This window comes from Giraffa tippelskirchi, chromosome 11 (assembly GCF_054371585.1).
Source record: "Giraffa tippelskirchi isolate mGirTip1 chromosome 11, T2T-mGirTip1v1.2.pri, whole genome shotgun sequence".
Taxonomy (NCBI): Eukaryota; Metazoa; Chordata; class Mammalia; order Artiodactyla; family Giraffidae; genus Giraffa; species Giraffa tippelskirchi.
Window position 1 is genome coordinate 9,219,462 of NC_137285.1, and position 6,103 is coordinate 9,225,564.

At 50.5% G+C, this 6,103-nt stretch overlaps 1 protein-coding gene across 1 annotated transcript in view; it reads right to left on the minus strand.

Annotated features, from left to right (window-relative positions):
- The window catches only part of TRPV4 (transient receptor potential cation channel subfamily V member 4), a 71,378-nt gene that overhangs the window by 43,016 nt on the left and 22,259 nt on the right, over positions 1 to 6,103 (minus strand). The gene's annotated exons all lie outside the window — the stretch shown is intronic.

Consider the following 6,103-nt stretch of genomic DNA (forward strand, 5'->3'; position numbering starts at 1 on the left):
ACATGCCATACAGCTAGGCAAAAAAAGAGAAAAGAACAAAGTATTCATATATGCTACAATGGGGATGAACATTATGCTGAGTGAAAAAAAACACCTTGAAAACATTATGCTGAGTTAAAAAAGCCAGACATCAAAGGCCATATATCGTATAATTCCCTCTACATGAAATGTCCAGAAGAGGCACATCCACTGAGACAGAATTTAAACTAGTGTTTTCAAGGGGCTGGAGAGGCTTGGAAGGGTGATGGTTAAAGGGATGGGTTTGTTTTTTTTTTTTAGGATGATGAAAATGTACTAAAATTGCTGTGGTAAGAACTGCATCTACCTGTGAATATATAAAAACCACTGAATAATACACATCGAATGAGTGCACTGCACGGTTTGCAAACTGTATTTCAATGTAGCTGTTACAAGAGATTAAAAAAAAAAAAGAATGTGATCTCTGGAGTCAAAAGGATCTGGAGGATCTGGGTGGGGCTGTACTGTATGTCTAAGCTGTGTGACCTCAGGCAGGTACCCCTGCTTCTCTGAGCTTCATTCCTTCATCTATAACGTGGAGATAGTAACCGCTCCTACCTCACACGGTTGGGAAGGTTAAATGTGATGATGCTCCTGAGGGCCGGGCAATGCCGGGACAGAGCAACGCTCAGTAAATAGTCCTGTGGGGGCACCATGGGGTCCTCACCAAGACTAGCGTACCCCTCGGAGTGCTCCCATGTTTCCCCAACACTCTCCCTTATGCATCTTCCTTCCCAGTAATCTGGTGAGGTTGGCATTAGCGTCTCCATTTTACTGATGAGAACTACTGAGTCCAGCAGACAACAGGCCTCGCTGGCAGAGAGTGGCTCCCTCCGACACCCCCAGGCAGAAACCTTTTTCCTCTCCCTCCCCACACCCCATGCTGTTCTGCCTCTGCCTCTCCCCTCCTTCTCTCCCTAGGCACCTCTTTAGCGCAGCTGGTGGTCTCACGGCTTCAGAGCTCAGTTTAGGCCAAGAGTTGGTGTCTAGGTTCCTGGGGGCTTGAAGTGGTTCTCAGTGTCAGAGATGCAGCCAAAACTACCACGTGGGGCTGGACACCTGCAGACCTCAGCCATCTCATCCTCTCCTCCCTACAACCCTCAGACGGGTGGGTTTTTTCCAGCCCTTTTTGCAGATGGACAAACTGAGGCTCCACACAGTGAAAAGCCCTCTGCCGGAGGCACCTGCTAGTGATGCAGTCAGGATCTGAAACAGGGCTGTCTGAATTCAAACGCCCACTCTCCAGCCCCTCTAGCAGCCACACTGCCCCCTGGGCCTCAGTCCCCTCACCTCTGACGTGGGAAGCCCCGCTCGCATCCACCGAGGTGAGACTGCGGAGCATGGGGTTGTGGGGATGAGCAATTCTGATTGGCCTTTTAGCTCTTTCTCTGAGTGCCAGGGACAGGCTCAAGTCATGATGAGGAGAAACAACGGGGGCGGGGAGGGGAGAAGGGTGCATTTACGCAGCACCTGCTGTGTGCCAGCCGTTTCATAAGGCTTGATCCTCACTGACCCCCCTCCAGCTACAATAGAGGAAGGCACTCAGAGAGATGAGGGAACCTGCCCTGGGTCACACAGCTGGGAGGGTGTGGGGTCTGATGGTCTTCCTCTGGGAGCCGGCCCCAGTGGGGAGCAGGCCCCCCCATGAGATCACATCCTCCACATTCACCCAGAAGCTGCAGAGACAGGATACCCAGAGACTGGGGACAATCAGCTGGCCTGTCTATCTAGAGCCTACAAAGAGCTGGCTTTGTCCCAAGGACTGGAGGCCTCGCCCTGCCAGGGACCATCAATGGGGCTCTTCTGGAATTCTCCCTGGGGCAGAAACCTGAGGCCAGGTGGCGAGGAAGCCCTTCCCCTCAGACGCCCATTGCCACGGACACAGCCACTCCCAGCTCTCAGCCACTGGCTGTGATTCCAGTCTGCTGGGCAGCAGGCCTGGTGGCCTGCGGGTGTGGTCGCCGGGCCACAGCCGGCCATGGGCATTTCAAAGTTAGCTTCATCTGGAGCTGCAGCCTTGAGGGGGCGGGGTGGGGGACCTTGATGCCAGTGGATCTGAATAACTCCGACTTTCCCAAATGGGGCCCTTGGGTGGGCCATGGGGGATCCTGGGAGGCCCCTGGAATGGTGACGGAAATTGTGAAGGGGCCTGAGCACTTTCCTGAGAGGCCCAGGACTTTCACAGAGGTCTAGGACCCGGCCCCCGGGAACATAGGTGATGAAGGGTCAACCTTCCCAACCAGGAAGAGGCAGAGGGTGGGACGAGGGAAGGATCCCAGCTAACAGCTTTTTAAGCAGAGAACTGGCTTTGTCACCCTCTACTCACAGAGGCTTATGATTTCCTTTGTTCTGAAACAAAAACCAAAGTCACATTGGCCTCGGCCCTCGATTATCAGGCTCCAGACACTTTGGTCTCTCTCTGTTCTAAGAACACAGTGCTCTCTCTTCTGCCTCAGGGCCTTTGCACCAGCTGCTGTTGTTCAGTCGCTAAGTCCTGTCAAACTCTTTTCGACCCCATGGACTGCAGCACGCCCGGCTTCCCTGTCTCTCACCATCTCCCGAGGTTTGCTCAAAAGTCATGTCCATTGAGTCAGTGATGCCATTCAACCATCTCACCCTCTGTCACCCCCTTCTCCTCCTGCCTTCAGTCTTTCCCAGCATCAGGTCTTTTCCAGTGAAAAGACCAGCTGTAGCCAGCTTCTTTTCATGGTCTGCTCTTTCTCCCCCTTCAGATCTCAGCTCAAATATCACCTCCTCAGAAAGGCTTTCCCTATCCCCCTCCCTCCCATCTAAATCTCTTGCCTTGGACCATGAGCCCCTTGGAGGGTGCAGGCTTATCTAACTCGGGGCTCACATACAGTAAGTGCTCAGCAAACCGGAACTGAGTGACTCGCCTTCCAGACACCTCTAGGGGCTAGGTGGAGAGCTGATTAAGTGTTCATCATCATAGCTGCCCTTTATCCAGCACCTTCTAGGTGCCAGGTGCTGTGCTAAGTACTCTGCACATGCGGTCCCATTAGATGTCACAAGGAGGAACTCATGTGCCCACCTGTGGATGGAAAGATTTCCCTGGAATTATGAATACAAACCAGGGACTGTTGCAGTGACAGTCCACTGTCGATCAACAGAGCTAGGAGGGCACTTGGAACTGTCCAGTCTCCTGACTTTATAGAGGGGGAAACTGAGGTCCAGAGGGGAGAAGGCAGGCATCCAGATCACACAGCCGATTAGGGCAGAGCGAGGAATCACAGCCAGATTGCCTTTTTCTGGGGTGTTCCTGCTGATGTGTCGCTGTGTGCCCTACCATTATCTTTCAAACCAAGGAGTAAGTGAACTTGCTATGGTTTAACTGCATTAGGGGGCCGGCTGCCCCTCAGGAACCCCTGGCAGGCAACAACATCATAATAAATAAAAATATCAATAAATGCTATTTACTGAACATCTTACTGTGGCAGGTACTTCACACACATCACCTTATATAATCCTGCAAGGTAGAGGTGTTCCTGTCCCACTTTACAGATGCAGAAACTGAGGCTCCAAGTGGTGAACTGGACTTCCCAGGATTACATGGGCTACAGTCATAGAACCTGAACTTGAACCCTAAATTGTGAGGTGATGATGGTGATGGTACTACTAGCAGTAACAGTGGTAGCAGCAGCATTAATAGGAGTAGTGATAGTAGTAGTAGCAGTAGAAGTAAAGCAATAGTAGTGGTAGTAGTAGTGGTGGCGGTAGTAGTAGTAGCAGCAGCAGAGGGAAAAAAAGCAGCAGTAGTAGTAGTGGTAGCAGAGGCGGTGTTATATTACTAGTAGTAGTAGCAGCAGCAGAATAAGACATATCTTTGACCCAGTAGTAGCAGTAGCAGTCACCGTCATCCTAGCAGTAGAAGTATTAGGACATACCTTTGACCCAGCGGCTGACATTCAGTCAGAATCCCAAAGCACCCACTTACGAGGCTTCAGACTATTCCAACCGTGTTAAAATAGGGCTCCTCACGTAGCCCTTGGAAGCCACCCCGAACACGTCAGTGGGGCACGCCTTGGGCGCGGGCTGGAGTTCTAGAAGGTGCGGACAGGCGTGGGGGACTCGCCGCTCCCAGGCAGAGGCTCACTGCGCCACCTACCGGGACCCGCGGGACCTGCAGGAGGTCGGCGCGCAGGCGCAGCGCCCAAAGCCTTGACGCTGAGCCAAAGGAACCCATCGATCAACCAACTAAACCCAGGAAATGGAATCGTCCTCCGTTCTCCTATAAGCTTCTGTAGAGGATGATCAATGGGACAACACTGAACAATTAGCAGCCAAAAGCTTGCCTTGGCGGTTTCATTGATTCTCAGTGAACTAAGAACTCTTAGTATCCCCGTTGTACAGACAAGGAAACTGAGGCTCAGAGAGGTGCAGCGATTTGCCCAAGGTCACTCAGCTGATAACAGAGCCAGACTCCAACACTTGATCATGTTACCATACACATCACACACCAAAATATTCGTGCAGTTTAACACTAAGACAGCGTATTTCATAAGTTTCTAATTGCTTTACAAATAGTATTTATTCATTCACTCATTTTTGTGTGGCCCCACTGTGCAGCTTGTGGAATCTCAGTTCCCTGACCAGAAACTGAACAGAGGCCCTGGACAGTGAGCGCTGGGAGTCCTAACCACTGGACTGCCTGGGAATTCCCTACAAGTATTTAATGTAAGCCTCACAACCTGTGAGAATGGGTACTGGCGGGACCCCCCTGGTACAGAAAAGGAAACGGAGACTTTTTATGGAGAAGTGAGCTTCAGTTCCTTGTCTGTAATAGAGAATTTGAATCACAGTTCAGTGAGGTTTAACTAAATGCTGCTGCTGCTGCTGCTAAGTCGCTTCAGTCGTGTCCGACTCTGTGCGACCCCATAGACGGCAGCCCACCAGGCTCCGCCATCCCTGGGATTCTCCAGGCAAGAATACTAAATGCAACAACAAGTAAAGAGCCTTTTTTTTTTTTTAATACTTTATTTTTAGAGTCTTATTTATTTGGCCACACCACACAGCATGCAGACCTTACCCAACCAGGGATGGGAACGGTGCCCCCTGCAGTGGAAGCTTGGAGTCTTAACCACTGGACCACTAGGGAAGTCCCCAGAGTCAGTCTCTACCAAACTTTTGGGCTCACTCCGTCCACTGGCACCCAAATGGGCACAACTCGGGGGAGATATGGAGTCAGATGAGAGCCCGAGGTGCCCCCAGACCTGGCAAGATCACCTCGGCTGAGTCCTCTTGCCCCATCCCTGGGGTGTTCAATCGCTTAATCTGATAAGTGCAGCTTCTGATGCCCACGTCAGGGCACTTGTGAAATGATGTGTACAAAGTACTTGTGCAGGGCCTGGTATATAGCTGGTGCTCAATGTGTGTTCCTTCCTCCCTGCCCCAGGCAGAACTGAGTCCCACTCTGACAAGGATGACACGAGAAGGCACAGATGCACTGCTGACTTCATCTCTGGGGTCACAATCCCAAAGTGCTCCTGGGGCCAGGCAGGTACCAGGAATAAAGAAGGCTGTCCTGGGAAAATTCTGACCTTCCACAGAGAAACTGCCTTCCTGGTGTCACTATATTATGTTGGAAACACGCAAAAAAACTTTTTTTTTTTTTAATGTGGACCATTCTTAAAGCCTTTATTGAAAATCTGTTACAATATTGCTTCTGTTTTATGTTTTGGTTTTTTGGCCATGAGGTATGCGGGATCTTAGCTCCCCGACCAGGGATCGAACCTGCACTCCCTGCATTAGAAAGTGAGGTCTTAACCACTGGACTGCCAAGGAAGTCCCAGAAAGCTCTTTGTAAAATATATATACACATACACACAGAATTTTAAAAGTTTGTTGGCAGAATTTTATATTCCAAGGGAAAAATCCTAAAAAGCAGTTAGAGCTTAGAAAGATCAGTGGCATTCTTCCTATCAGCAATGTTAGGAAACATCATGAAATCAGAGACAGCAAAAAACTTAGTTGAGACTTCTAACCCTTGGCCACATCGGAGGGAGCCTTCCAAACTGGATATCTGACTGATTGTGCACAAGACCTCTGAAGGTGTTCCACAGTTTTCAGA